Source organism: Salvelinus fontinalis, chromosome 10, assembly GCF_029448725.1.
Source record: "Salvelinus fontinalis isolate EN_2023a chromosome 10, ASM2944872v1, whole genome shotgun sequence".
NCBI classification, from domain to species: Eukaryota; Metazoa; Chordata; class Actinopteri; order Salmoniformes; family Salmonidae; genus Salvelinus; species Salvelinus fontinalis.
In genome coordinates, this window is record NC_074674.1 from 26,650,111 (window position 1) to 26,664,858 (window position 14,748).

General features: G+C 42.1%; 1 protein-coding gene across 1 annotated transcript in view; it reads right to left on the reverse strand.

The window, feature by feature from the left end:
- LOC129863880 (transmembrane protein 132C-like) overlaps nt 1–14,748 on the reverse strand; it is a 216,571-nt gene that overhangs the window by 161,522 nt on the left and 40,301 nt on the right. The window lies entirely within an intron of this gene.

Genomic DNA, 14,748 nt, shown 5'->3' on the forward strand with positions numbered 1-14,748 from the left:
GAAAATCTTTGGAGGGAGTTGAAAGTCCGTGTTGCCCAGCAACAGCCCCAAAACATCACTGCTCTAGAGGATTAATGGAGGAATGTGCCAAAATACCAGCAACAGTGTGTGAAAACCTTGTGAAGACTTACAGAAAACGTTTGACCTCTGTCATTGCCAACAAATGGTATATAACAAAGTATTGAGATAAACTTTTATTATTGACCAAATACTTATTTTCCACCATAATTTGCAAATAAATTCATTAAAAATCCTACAATGTGATTTTCTGGATTTTTTGTTCTCATTTTGTCTGTCATAGTTGAAGTGTACCTATGATGAAAATTACAGGCCTCGCTCATCTTTTTAAGTGGGAGAACTTGCACAATTGGTGGCTGACTAAATCCTTTTTTGCCCCACTGTACGTATACTTTTTTGCCCCACTGTACGTATAGATTGCATTATATACAGTGCTATTTGGGTTATTCATTTGATTCATTCCGACATTTCTTGATATTGTGTATTGTTTTATGTATTATATGTGTACTTGTTTGACATTTTACTGCATCGTTAGGAGCTAGTAACACAAGCATTTCGCTGCACACTATAACATCTGCTAAACTGTGTGCGCGACCAGTAAACTGATTTGATATAATCACATAACCCAAAGCGGGGTTAAATAAAAATCTGCTCAATGCGTATGGTTAAAATAGGTTCTATAATGGTTGGTCTACCAGTTGGGTTAGTGAGCGGTACCCATTTGTTTTTATTGAGCAGCTAAACATCCTCTCCCGTTTGTGGCTCTAGCAAATTCCCTCCCTTCCTTCCCTCCTCCCTACCACTCCCCTCTGCAGCTCTCCACAGCACTGAATAACCCCCATTACCTGTGGGCAAAACTGAATTAGAGAATAACCAATGACAGCCAAGCGCAGCCGCCTCTGTTCAGATAAATAAATAAGGTGAAACGGTGTGTGTGCTGTCTTGTCCAGAGTCAATTAAATCCTAAGAGCTGTAGCCTAGCCGCCTACCTAGTCGAGGGAGTGTGGAGGAGTAGACACGGCCAGATGTGAGGATAAGGGGAGCTAATTTAATTAATGAGTTGGATGCTGTTCTTTTCATTATCAAGCCTAGTTAAACATACTGGGGCATGACAACACGGAAAATGGGAAAGGAGATTAACACTGTCAGATTCACAGTCCTCACCAGACTAAGCTAATCTCCAGCCAAGCGTAGTGCGTTCTAGTGCCTCTCTCTTTTTCCTCTCTCTGACTCTCCATCTGTCTCTGTTTCTTTCTCTTTCTCACCCACTCCCTCTCAGCGTCACATTTCATTCATTCAAACCTATTTCTACTTCTTTTCTCTCTTTTCTGCCACTCTCTCCCTGTAATTTTTTTCCTTTCTCATTTGTCTCTCTATTCTATCTTCCTTAATCCCTCTCCATCCCATTCACCTTCAACCAATCTCTCTCTCCTCCCTCTCTCCTGCCCCTTTCTCCATTCCCGCTCTATATGCTGAAACAACGAGCCGTAAGCAACATTGATCTGAGAGAGGAAGTGATATGAGTTGCTCTGAACCCAAATGACCTGAGCCATTCCAAGCCAAAACTAGGCCAACCAAGATATACTAGTGATATTAAGCTTAACAGACCAGCTTTAGCTGGCTATGTCTAGTATGTTCTAACTAAAGTGTAGTGCCATGGTGCCTGAATACGACATTGAACAAATCCTCATTCCACTGATCACCTGAGAAAATCAATATCTGCTCTGCACTAAATATGGTTAGTATATCTAGGAGATGGAGGGTTGTGAGGGTCTACTTTTGAGGGGAGGATGATCAAGTTGAGTACTACTTAGTATTTTAACTTTGAGTGGATGGATGGTATTGAGTGGTCCTTAATGGAGGAGATGCTGAGTGTCACCAATTTCCACCACCCCCCTACAATCACCTTGATTTACCCAAGGGACTGCATCATACTATTGCACCGTACTCTGCTGTAAGCCTATGACACACATAGGCCTACTATCCCCCATGCTGGTTATGGCTACACCACAGGAGGTTGGTGGCACCTTAATTGAGGAGGACGGGCTCGTGGTAATGGTTGGAGTGGAATAGGTGGAATGGTATCAAATGCATCAAACACATGGTTTTTTGTTCCATTATTATGAGCCATCTTCCCCTGAGCAGCCTCCACTAGGCTACACACCTTCCAGGTTTTCTTGAAAAGTATTGCACTAAAATGATTACATGCGTGTGTAGAAGGGCAGGGGGGTTGGTCTAAAGTGAAGAAGGAGAGAGGAGAGGGGAGAAGTGAGAGGAGAGAGGGGTTTCTTTGATTGCCTGAAGCCCATCTCTCCCTCCCCCTTCATCCAGCCAGAGAAGACAGAGACACTTAATGCAGAGAAAAGGAGCAACAGAGGCCTCATCTCAATGTTCTCTTATCTAGCCCTCTCTCACGCTACTTCTTTCTTTTCATTTCTTCTTTTACCACTGCCTATATTAAACTCTAAAACAGGCTGAAGACTGACAGAGAAAGATCACTTCAAATGAGAGGAGGCTCAATCTGGGAGCTGTCCACGGCCTCACAGCCTCACTGCAGATCAAGAGTAGTCGTACAGGCTGGAGCTTGAAGGCCAAGGCAGGAGACAACTCACTGCACAGGCAATGGCAGACAGACGGATGGACCAACAAGTTTACTGAGCTCTGCTGTCTCTTACTGGGAAGCCTGACCTTGAACTTTGTATGGGGTCGAAGAAATAAACTGTGACTTCGGAGTGGCACATACTGTACATTAGCCTTGTGACTCACTTGTGGCTGTGGAAGACTTATGAAAACACAATCACTGACAAGCGGAAAAATTCTGTACCTGGTGGTGGAGAAAGGAAAGTGCAGTTAGTGGTCTAAAATGAAACCGTAATAGAAAAGGAAATCACAGGCGCGGCAGGTAGCCCAGTGGTTAGAGCGTTGGACTTGTAACCGAAAGGTTGCAACATCGAATCCCCGAGCTGACAAGGTAAAAATCTGGCATTCTGTTCCTAAGCTGTCATTGAAAATAAGAATTTGTTCTTAACTGACTTGCCTTGTCAAATAAAGGTAAAATTAAATGTTAAAAAAATCACAGGAATAGAATATCAAATGCAACTGTGTCAAATGGCAGCAGGTTTAAAAAGCACAGCGGGGTGGATGAACAAAGACAGGAGCCCATTGGAGCAAAACACGTGAAGGAACCCAGACATTTTGCATGCTTCAGAGAGAGCTGACAACAATGAAAATGATAGCATTGTTCTAGGAGCCCCTATTCCATCAGCTATTCAATAAAATGTAACATGTAAATGTTTCCCCCATGTGAGGTTCTGGAAGTCAATTGAATGGCTCTTGCTGCGTCCAACTTCAGTGCTGCATCTCACATAACTTCCCATGTTGCCAGATTTGGATGGGCACTTCAAATTAGCTCATAATAAATCTATATATTTATACTGTAAACATGTATATCCTATATAAATTCGCTTTTACTTTACATTTTATCCACCCTTTACCCATTTTGTATATAAAGTATGTGAACTTTGTGTGAATTCCTGTCTGTGTTCTGTCTCTAAATCAGCAAGTACAATTCTGAGTATGTATGAACGCACTTGGCGAATAAAGGTGACAAGAACAGTGAAAAACATGGAAACAATGAGAAAATAGTCTCCATAGAAACAGAGATTAAATAAATGAACGACAATGCTCTTGTAAACATGAAAAGACGTTATAGAAAAAATATCCTTGAAAACTTCCAGATACATTTTTCCCCCCCAAATATACTCTTTCTGTCTGTAGTAATTCATGACTTTGCATAACAATCACTGAAATCGAGAGATTTTAATAAATGGAAACTCTAACAACAAAAACAATTGCAAAAATGACAAGGAGGTGACAGAGAACATAGAATTTTGGTGAAAAACAGTCAAATAAATAGTGTGTGGGGGGAAAAAAGGGGGAAATATGACATGAGGTAAATAAGAGGATGACAGTAAGGTTTTGGACAGTGCAACACAGCTCAGTGACACTACAGTATCACCAAATCAACCCCTTAGCCATGGGATGAGTGAGACTAGCTGAATCTTTATGTGAGAAAAACATCTTAAGTCTTGTAACCAACATGCAACATTCTGATCCTCATTGGAGTCAGACTTAGGAGAATTGTACAAAACAACACACATTTTAAAATGTGCCTTCATTGTTAGTATTACTGTATTATAACAATGTAATAATGGGTTTGATTTCAACGGTGTAGAATGAGGCTATTTAGACGTCCGTTTCTACTGTAGTTAGACACGCGGTCTGAATGCTGTGGCTGAAACATGCAGCTAATTCTGACCTTCATTTGTACATACTTATGTCAATGATGAAATCACAGGTTCTGTTGACCTTACATGGTGTTTTTCTCTTAGAATCTACAAATCATATTAATGCAACTGTACGTCAAGGGAGTCAAAATGTCCCCTTTTATCAGGCGCTTACTTGCTTTTAGAGACCATAGCCCAGCAAATCCCCCAAAGGAGGGACGTAATATCATATGCTGACCGAGGCTAGAGCCCTATGGACGCCAGTCGCACGGTTCCCTAGTCTTTTAAATCAGGAGATGGGGGAAAACATACCATGCAGATGGCTCTGTTCCCATAAGTCCTCCCTGACCTGACGGTGGGTCCAGGGGGACCAGAGTAAGTCTTCAAATGGAATCTGCTGTGATAGGATGGATCATCCCAGAGTGATCCAATATTTGGACGGGAGCTGGAGGGGGACTAGTGGGATTATCACAGGATGTGCTGGGCCAGATTAGGGAGAGGACGTAAACCTGATGGAGAACGGGTTACAGATAAACACTGCTGGTCAGTCAGTCTAGACTACCCTCCAATAGGCTACAGAAAATAATAACACCTCTACTGCATCCAAATTGGTTACATCATACACGCTCAGATTATATCCTTATACAGCATTCTAACGGTCCTAATCTCATTAAAATTGTATAGATTAATGAATTCCACTAACGTTAGGATAAAGTTGTGAGTATGTTTCTGATAGAGCCACAGCGTCAGTCAACATACTGTGAAGGTGATGGATCACTTTGATCTGACTTTGACAAATTCAATATTTAAGTTAGAGGTAAAGCTTCTGTTGATAATGCCAGACATACATGTCACGTATACACACACACAAACACAAAGACATTTATGTACACAAGCACGCATGCGCACACACACACACACACACACGTTGCTTTATTCATTGTTTACCTAAACAGATGAAATTTCTCATCCAGAACTTTAATTGAAAACTCGCTTCAAATGGAAAATGTACAATGCTGTCAAAAGCCAAATGAACAGCACACATGTCACAGGGAGGAAGAACAAAACAATCAGAATTACCATACATTTGCAAATATCATTCATCGGAAGTCATTATTGCAACAATTTATCTTTGGCAATCACTGAACCATTTTAATCAGGATCGTTACAAATGGTTGATTATTCATTATGTCCTGAAATTAGATCGTAAATTGTATGGATATACTAGGTGAGACTTTTGAAGGAGAGCACTCGCTGGGGACAAATAGAAAACCAGCTAAGGACAAATATTAGGCATACAGGGACCAAGGCCAGATGGGGACATGCATTCCTGTGCCAGGTCTCCTTAGAGAGAAATGTATCTGATTGATCCATTGTTGTTTAGACCTCACTGTTCATTAGGAGTGCAGAGGTGAAAGGTCAGTCATGCAGGTGTGGAAGCTCAAAGGTAATTTACACACGGATTGGCTATCTGTTGTTCTGCCCCTGAGCAAGGCAGTTAACCCACTGTTCCCCGGGCACTGAAGACGAGGATGTCGATTAAGGCAGCCCCCCGCAACTCTCTGATTCAGAGGGGTTGGGTTAAATGCGGAGGACACATTTCAGTGGAAGGCATTCAGTTTTACAACTGACTAGGTATCCCCCTTTCCCTTTCCCTTTCCTGTTGCCAAGACAACAACAGTGAGTGTTTGATGAGGTCTTTGTTTGTGGACTGTCAATAGCAGGGAGGTCATTAGTTAAATGGTGTGCGGTGCAGTTGTATTATGTGTAGTGTACACAGTTGGGACCAAGGATGTGTGGGAGAGAATTCCAAGGACATAAATCCAAGTGCAGCTTTATGATCAGAGCTTTACCTTAGATCCCTTTTTACCATCTCTGATAGGGCTGAAGATTTGACTGTAGGAACAAGCAGATGGAGATAACATTGTCAGAACCAGAGAAGTATGTCCAATGCATGTCAAAGTTCTTCGCTTCTGTCCATATCCATCCACCCCAACTCTGCTCTGTCTGCCTTAGGGGACAGAGTAATGACCAAGCTGACCTGCTTGTGCCTGAGGCTGGTCATGGAGCCTGCGTTCCATATTTCTGCTCTGTTCTCCTCTGTTCTGCTTTGTCTCTGTTAATGCCTCAGCGGGGCCTCCGGTAAATCAATTGAGGGCTGATCTTTAAAAGCTGGCGCGTCAGCGAGCACATTAGCCCCATTTGCACTTCATTACGTGCACTGCTGGGCAGTGCTGAACACTCACAATCAGCAGAAAGACCCGGACCCGGACAGGGGCCCAGTCATAACATACACAGGTACGGATGTACTGTAGGAGAGGGATAAGTGAAGGAGGAGAAGGGAGAGAGGGAAAGAGGGAGAGAGTAGAGAGAGGAGGAAGACGGAGGGATGATTCAGGGGTTGAATAATTTACTTTGACAAAGGCCCCAAGGGAAAACTATGGGTGAGTTCTGATGGGTATTCTGCTTGACTTTGAAAAATAAACGAGCACAAACAAACAGCCAAACACATTTTCAAAAGTAGTATTTGTTTTGAAGCAGTCATACTGTTTGTTTCCTATAGTTTTTTTCCTTCAAAATTGCTTCTGGGATTTGGCTTATGTTTGTTTCTTACATTTCTCTGACTAGTTTGCGAAGGGAACTTTTTTATATCAAGAAATATGAAATCCGATTGCATGGCGGAGCATGCAACCTACAAAAAGCTACAGTTGCCCCCTCTTTCCTGCTGTCTATCTCTTCCCTTCATCTATACATCTGCTTGTTATTTTTACTCGCCCTCTCTCCACTCTATCTCTCTCTCTCTCTCTCTCTCTCTCTCCGCTCTCCCTCCATTTCTCCTCATCAGAGGCCAGACTGTACCAAGCAAAACCATATTTAATGAAAACATCACTAACAGTGTGTAAACAGCATTAGAAGGCGTTTGATAAGCCCAACACCTGTTACTGCAGGTTGAGTTAATAAACCACTATCTAAATTTGACACATAGCCTACTGTATCAAAAATGTGATAGTTAAGGAGTTTAATCTGCTTTGAGGAATAAACATCAAAGTTGACTTTGAGAGGTATGTGTGAGTTCATAGGAATTGCTGGAGGTACATTGACAAGCACATGCACATTACACACATACTTAGGTTAATTCTGTTTACACACACACACAAACACACACAAACAAACACACAACTTGAGATCCCAGCTCACCCCATCTCTCCTTAAATCGCCACAGTGGACAGACGGCAGTAATATGGCATCTGGGGGGCTACTGGGCTGGAGGTTTTAACAAAGCTGCAGCCCACGTCATAACAGTTATCTATCAGCTAAGACCACGCTCTGCCCTAAGCACAGCTTACACTTCATAGGTTATCCACCTCTGCCACTGGATATTTACACTGATCCCTACTTCTACATCCCAGGTGCCCTAGGGCCATAAGACAGGAGCAGAGAGACAGGCTCTGCTAGGTTGAATCCCTATGGTCCTTCTCACCATGTTTGAACTGAGGGAGTTGGGAGTGAGAAAAGTGAGAATGCACACACGCAGAAGTGTTCACATACACCCACACCCACTGCTCATTGTCAGACAGACACACACACACACACACACACACACACACACACACACACACACACACACACACACACACACACACACAGGTTTTCCAGATTTGATTGAAAGTTCATGGAATTTTGTAACCCTACACACACACACAGCCTTTGTCAAAAGCCCTGCTTAGTTTGAGAAGCGTGTTCACAGGAGGCCTTAACAACTACAGAGCATGGTGTCTGACTAGAACCCAGGGGAGGGACTGTCAGAGAGACAGACAGAGGTTCCTAGACAGGAAACCCACTACAAAGACTCAGTGTGAGACTACTCCCAATGTGACCGCAGTGCGTTCCCGCTCTTTCTCTGCCTGTCGCTCCCTTCTCCCCTCCCTCTTTCATGGGGTGACATAACACAGCAGGAGGCCACTCAGAGCTGTGACGGTTCTCTAAGGTGCTTCCTGTATGTGTGAGAGAGGTAGCTGGGACACACTTCTCCCAGAGTCCCAGTGCTCCTGGTGTTCTGTTGGTGCTGTTGGTGTTCCTTTTAGGCTACATAAAAGTGAGTTCCTCTCAGCAAGTGCATGGTGTGTTTTGTATACAGTACATGCAGGGTCTTAGCAGGTTCTTTTGGACACGCACACAAACGTACAGACGCACAAACACACACATGCCTAACATGTGTACATGCACGTGAACACTTATGCACACACACACACACACAAACACACATGCATATATACAGACCCACAAACACACACACGCCAAACATGTATACATGCACGTGAACACACACACACACACACACACACACACACACACACACACACACACACACACACACACAGACACACACACAGACACAGACACAGACACAGACACACACACACACACAGACACACACACACACACACACACACACACACACACACACACACACAAACCCCTGGGCAGATCAAGGCTTACAGGGCCAGCAGCTCCAGAAGCTGATGAGGGATTCTCTTCAAACCGCACGCTAATGATAGTAGATCAATGTCTGACCACCAATTAGGCCTGACCACACTAACCTCAGAGACACACAGGCCAAAGATGGAGAACAACCTGAATAAAACAGTGACTATTACAGTGCTTCTATTGCTCTTGTCAAAAGAGATGGTGAAAAGCATTGGTTTTAAAAATATGTCATTTGACATTGTAAAATTACTAAACACAACACACCAGAGAAAGACAGATCTATACTCTTAGAAAAAAGAGTTCCAAAGGGGTTCTTTGGCTGTCCCCATAGGAGAACCCTTTTGGGTTCCATTGAGAACCATCTGTGGAAAGGGTCCTACATGGAACCCAGAAAGAGTTCTACCTGGAACCAAAGAGGGTTATTCAAAGGGGAAACCTTTTTTTATAAGAGGGTATGATGCAGATTTTATTTTAGCACCTAACATCAACTCTTCTCTACTATGACCAGAGGGCTTCAATCTCTGGGGAAGGTAAAATTAGTTATTCAACTCTGTCTCTGTTGCCTCCAAGCCAAGTCTGCAGGGTAATTCAAAAGTTCAAAGGAAGTGGAGAGAAGTCTAAATGAACTCTGACCCTAGCATGGGCCTTGTACTGTAGCCTTAGAGGCTCTGGTCTCTGCATGTGTCACCATCACACTTCACATATGGACCCTCAATGGAGTGTGAGCCCAACAGTGCCCTTAAACTACAACATGAACAGTGCCCTTAAACTCTTCACAGAAGAGGAATGAGAGTTTTTTATTTTACCTTTACAATGACGGCCTACCCCGGCCAAACCGCCCTATGGGACTCCCAATCACAGCCGGATGTGATGCAGCCTGGATTCAAACCAGGTACTGCAGTGTCGCCTCTTGCACTGAGTTGCAGTGTCTTAGACCACTGCGCCACTCGGGAGCCCACAGGAAACAGGAAGTATTCAAAAAGAGCAGAGGGGGAGACAGGAAGTTGCACAAAGGGGATAAAAGCTTTTTCAGGCCATTGAATCGTAAGCCCCTGGTATGCGTAATAGCCCTGGCTGCACAATCAAAGGAGGAGAAGAAAGAAATCATTATGGGGGTAGCCTAGTGGTTAGAGCATTGGGCCAGTAACCAAAAGGTTGCTAGATTGAATCCCAGAACAAGGTAAAAATCTACCGTTCTGCCCCTGAACAAATCAATTAACCCACTGTTCTTAGGCTGTCATTGTAAATAAGAATTTGTTCTTAACTGACTTGCCTAGTTAAATAAAGGTTAAAAAATAAAAATGTGAGTGGGAAGATTGCTTGCTGCAGGGACAACCCATGATTGCTTTGTGGAGGCATCTACATAGCACTAGCGAGCGAACATGTTACCCCAGTGCACAAATCACTAATTACTTATTAATGAGGAGTGTGCGCCTTCAAAGTTAACACTAGACAGCCTTCCCCTGTAGAACAGAGGAGGAGAGGGGGAGCAAGGAGAAGACAGCAAGGTGGGAGGGAAAGGTTTGCTCACTAAACTGAGACGGCAGCTAATCAGGTTTACGGGTCTGTAATGCCTCCAGCACATGAGAAATAGAAATGTGGAAGATTCCTGCTCCAGCTTTATTTCAATACATCGAGGCAGACACATACCATGGAAGGGAAAGAGAGAGAGAAATCCAGATAAGTATGAAAATGGAGGCAAATCCTATCTTGGTAACCTTTACAGAGTGCAGCAATGATAATGATAATATACGGAGTATAAACATCTTCACTCCAACCTTTTCTCTCCACTGTGATCTCTCAGCCATCTGATGGCGTACATCCAACAGTACAGATACATTACCAGTAACTCCGAGAGTGTTAAAGATCAGCATATCCCCTGCTGTGGTGTGGTTTTAAGGATAGCATAACATTTCTGCATTTCTGTATTAATGGAGGAATTCCCCGATAAAGTATGGAGTTCGTCGACAAAATCTACATATTTAACTTGAAACCATTACACTATCTTAATACATTGCCCTGGTGTGTGAGAATTTCTCAATTACAGTAGTGTAAAGTACTTAAAAACCTCTATGGAATCGGTGCCCCCCGCGGGACGGTTGAGCTAAAGGAGGCTAATATGATTAGCATGAGGTTGCAAGTAACAATAACATTTCCCAGAACATAGACATATCTGATATTGGCAGAAAGCTTAAATTCTTGTCAATATAACTGCACTGTCCAATTTACAGTAGCTATTACAGTGAAATAATACCATGCTATTGTTTGAGGAGAGTGCACAATTATGAACTTGAAAATGCATTAATAAATCAATTAGGCACAGTTAGGCAGTCTTGATACAACATTTTGAACATGTATGCAATGGTTCATTGGATCAGTCTAAAACTTTGAACATACACTGCTGCCTTCTAGTGCCAAAATCGAAATTGAGCCTGGAATTATACATTATAGCCTTTCTCTTGCATTTCAAAGATGATGGTACAAAAAAAACAAAAAAAACATGTTTTTTTCTGTGTATTATCTCTTACCAGATCTATTGTGTTATATTCTCCTACATTCATTTCATTTGCACAAACTTCAAAGTGTTTCCTTTCAAATGGAACCAAGAATATGCATATCCTTGCTTCAAGTCCTGAGCTTCAGGCAGTTAGATTTTGGTATGTCATTTTAGACGGAAATGGAAATACTTTGAAGCACTTTTTTGGGGGTATCTGTACTTTACTATTTATATTCTTGACAACTTTGACATTTACTTCACTACGTTCCTAAAGAAAAGAAAATACTTTTACTCCATTCATTATCCCTGACACCCAAAAGTATGCTTAGCAGGACAGGAAAATGGTCCAATTCACTCACTTATCAAGAGAACATAAATGGTCATCCCTACTGCCTCTGATCTGGCGGACTCACTAAACACAAATTCTTTGTTTAGAAAGTATGTCTGAGCGTTGGAGTGTGCCCCTAGCTCTCCATTAAAAAAAATCTACAAGAAAATTTTGCCGCCTGGTTTGCTTAGTATAAGCAATTTGAATTTATTTTTGCAATTCCTTTAACTTTTGATACTTAAGTATATTTAAAACAAAATACTTTTAGACTTTTACTCAAATAGTATTTTCTTGGGTGACTTTCACTTTTACTTGAGTCATTTTCTATTAAGGTATCCTTACTTTTACTCAAGTATGACAATTGGGTCCTTTTCCACCACTGCCCAGTTACCTTTGATAATCATCTCATTTCTCATTAGCATGCATTAGCAAATGTCCCCCGGGGAACATGTTAGATTGTTGAGTAAAAATTACAATACAGCTGGGACTATTTATCTTTTGAAAAGGGTATTAATTTGTTCACGAGGAAATTGTGTTTTCATTTGCATTATGAATGGAAAGTCAATCCTGTTTCAACCTGTTACAGCAGCCACTCTTGATTGCTAATGAGTCCATTCCACTGGGAAGCTTTAGCCTGAAAAACAGATCATGAATTTACAGTAGTCTTAAACGATGTGTGGTCTTAATGATTAGCATGAATGATTAACATAGGAGTGTGTGTGTGTGTGTGTGTGTGTGTGTGTGTGTGTGTGTGTGTGTGTGTGTGTGTGTGTGTGTGTGTGTGTGTGTGTGTGTGTGTGTGTGTGTGTGTGTGTGTGTGTGTGTGTGTGTGTGTGTGTGTGTGTGTGTGTGTTCCTTGGATGAAGTTAAAGGGCTCTAATTCCATTCCAAGATTGCAGTAGACTAGACTCTGATGCTGGTACAGTAAATTAGATCTTCCATAACTAAGATAATTAGAATCCTCATAACAAGAGAGGGCTAAAATTACACTTATAAGTGCAACAAGGACAATGACTACATTAAACAGATAGAGAGGGTACAGTACAGCGTAGATACTGTAGGACCACATTTCATCCATTTAATCACATGAAAGTCTTTCAAGTCAAGTGCGAAATATATCATCTTGAAATAATGACTAGAACATGTATTACTATCTAGGATGCTGCCGTGTTATCATATGCCCATGAATCAAGTCCAGTCCCAGAGATGCATGTCGATGCATGTGGAGCATATGTAGTAAGAGCAGCTGCCCTGAGAGATCTACTGTAGGGAAGGAGAGGGTTGAGGGTTGCCCCAGCGTCCATGAATAATGATTAAGTGTTACCCACTAGACACAAGACCCTTAATAACACAGATCCTGCACATAAATATACAAACACATGCGGCCACACGCACATGTAACATACGGAGGCAAACACATTTTAAACGTGTGCACGCATGCGCACACACACATGCACACACGGCCAGGAACTCCAGGAAGCTTCTCGATGGCCCTCTCAAACAACCTCTGGAGCACAGCCCAATATCACACACCAGTCCCCCACTCCAGGAACTTGGCACGGCCACACACACAGTCACCCGTTGGGTACAAGTGCGGGAGAAAAATCAAGTGTTCTCTTTCTAGAGCCTTATCATCTGACAGAACTAACACAGTGGTGGTTGCTTAGAGTGGTTGCTTAGAACTGCACAGTGTACCCCAGGACTGAGTTACCACATGAGAGGTACACACACTACAAACAACACACACTACAAACTACATACAGTACACACCAGTCTGCAATCAAAGCCTCCATATTGGGCCTTTCTTTAAACAGCCTGATATCCAGGGGTTTCTCTGGAGTGGGTGCACTGGAAGGCAGCATGTGGTTTTATGAAACTCTTTGAGGTTTTATAATTGCTGATTAGTGAGTTTAGGTTGGACTTAAGTTCACATATAGCAGACTCCCTGTGGAAACCAAATTCAAAACTTTTAACTTTGGAAAATGTGAGCAGCATGACTGTAGAAGAATTGAAGGGAAAATATGATACACTGTGCACTCAAGTAAAAGTAGTCAAAAATATAAATAGTAAAGTAAAGTACAGATACCGCATAAAACAACTTAAGTAGTACTTTACACCACTGTAACTGGGACATTCTCACACACTGGGGCAACATATTAGGAGAGTGTAATGGTTTAAAGTTAAATATGTAGATTTTGTTGACAAACTATATTTTATTAGACAATTCCTCCAATAATGCAGAAATGCAGAAATGTTATGCTATCCTTAAAACCACACCACAGCAGGGGATATGCTGATCTTTAACACTCTCGGAGTTACTGGTAATGTATCTGTACTGTTGGATGTACGCCATCAGATGGCTGAGAGATCACAGTGGAGAGAAAAGGTTGGAGTGAAGATGTTTCTACTCTGTGTATTATCGTTATCGTTGCCGCACTCCTCCATGATTTGGTTCTCTGTAAAGGTTACCAAGATAGGATTTGCCTCCATTTTCATACTTATCTGGATTTCTCTCTCACTCACTCACTCGCACGTACGCACACACGCGCACACATGCGCGCACACGCACGCACAAGTATATTAAAATGCACACAGAGCAATTTCTCTGGAAGTTCATCAGTCGGGTGAGAAAAAGCAACGAGGCTTCTTGGTAGATTTCCTGCTCACTCAGATTGACTAATTGGTATGGGTCCTTTGTCAGAGTTCCACATTGAGCTCACTAGCGTTTTCCTCGGATGTGATTCTGATCTCAGGCATGAAAGTACACTAATGCAAATGCATATTTCGTACATTTGCATGGCCCGTGAAACGTCTTCAGTCGCTTTGTCTCATTCTAATTAATACTCAAAGACCAATGAATCAATACCGAGCTTCCCTCTACTGCTGCACACTCAGTTCAAATGAACTACTCCTCAGTGTGGGACTGTTATGATGTTAGGCACATTAAAAATGTCTTAATAAACACAGTAAATTGCTCAATATATTTCTTTGTAGAATGTAAATCATATATATTTTTGGTACAATTAATAATTTTGATTCATGTGGTAATTATGAGAACGACTATTAGCTGTATGCATATAGTGCACACACGTTTTCAGAGGATAATATTTATTTCAAATACTTGGAAGGAG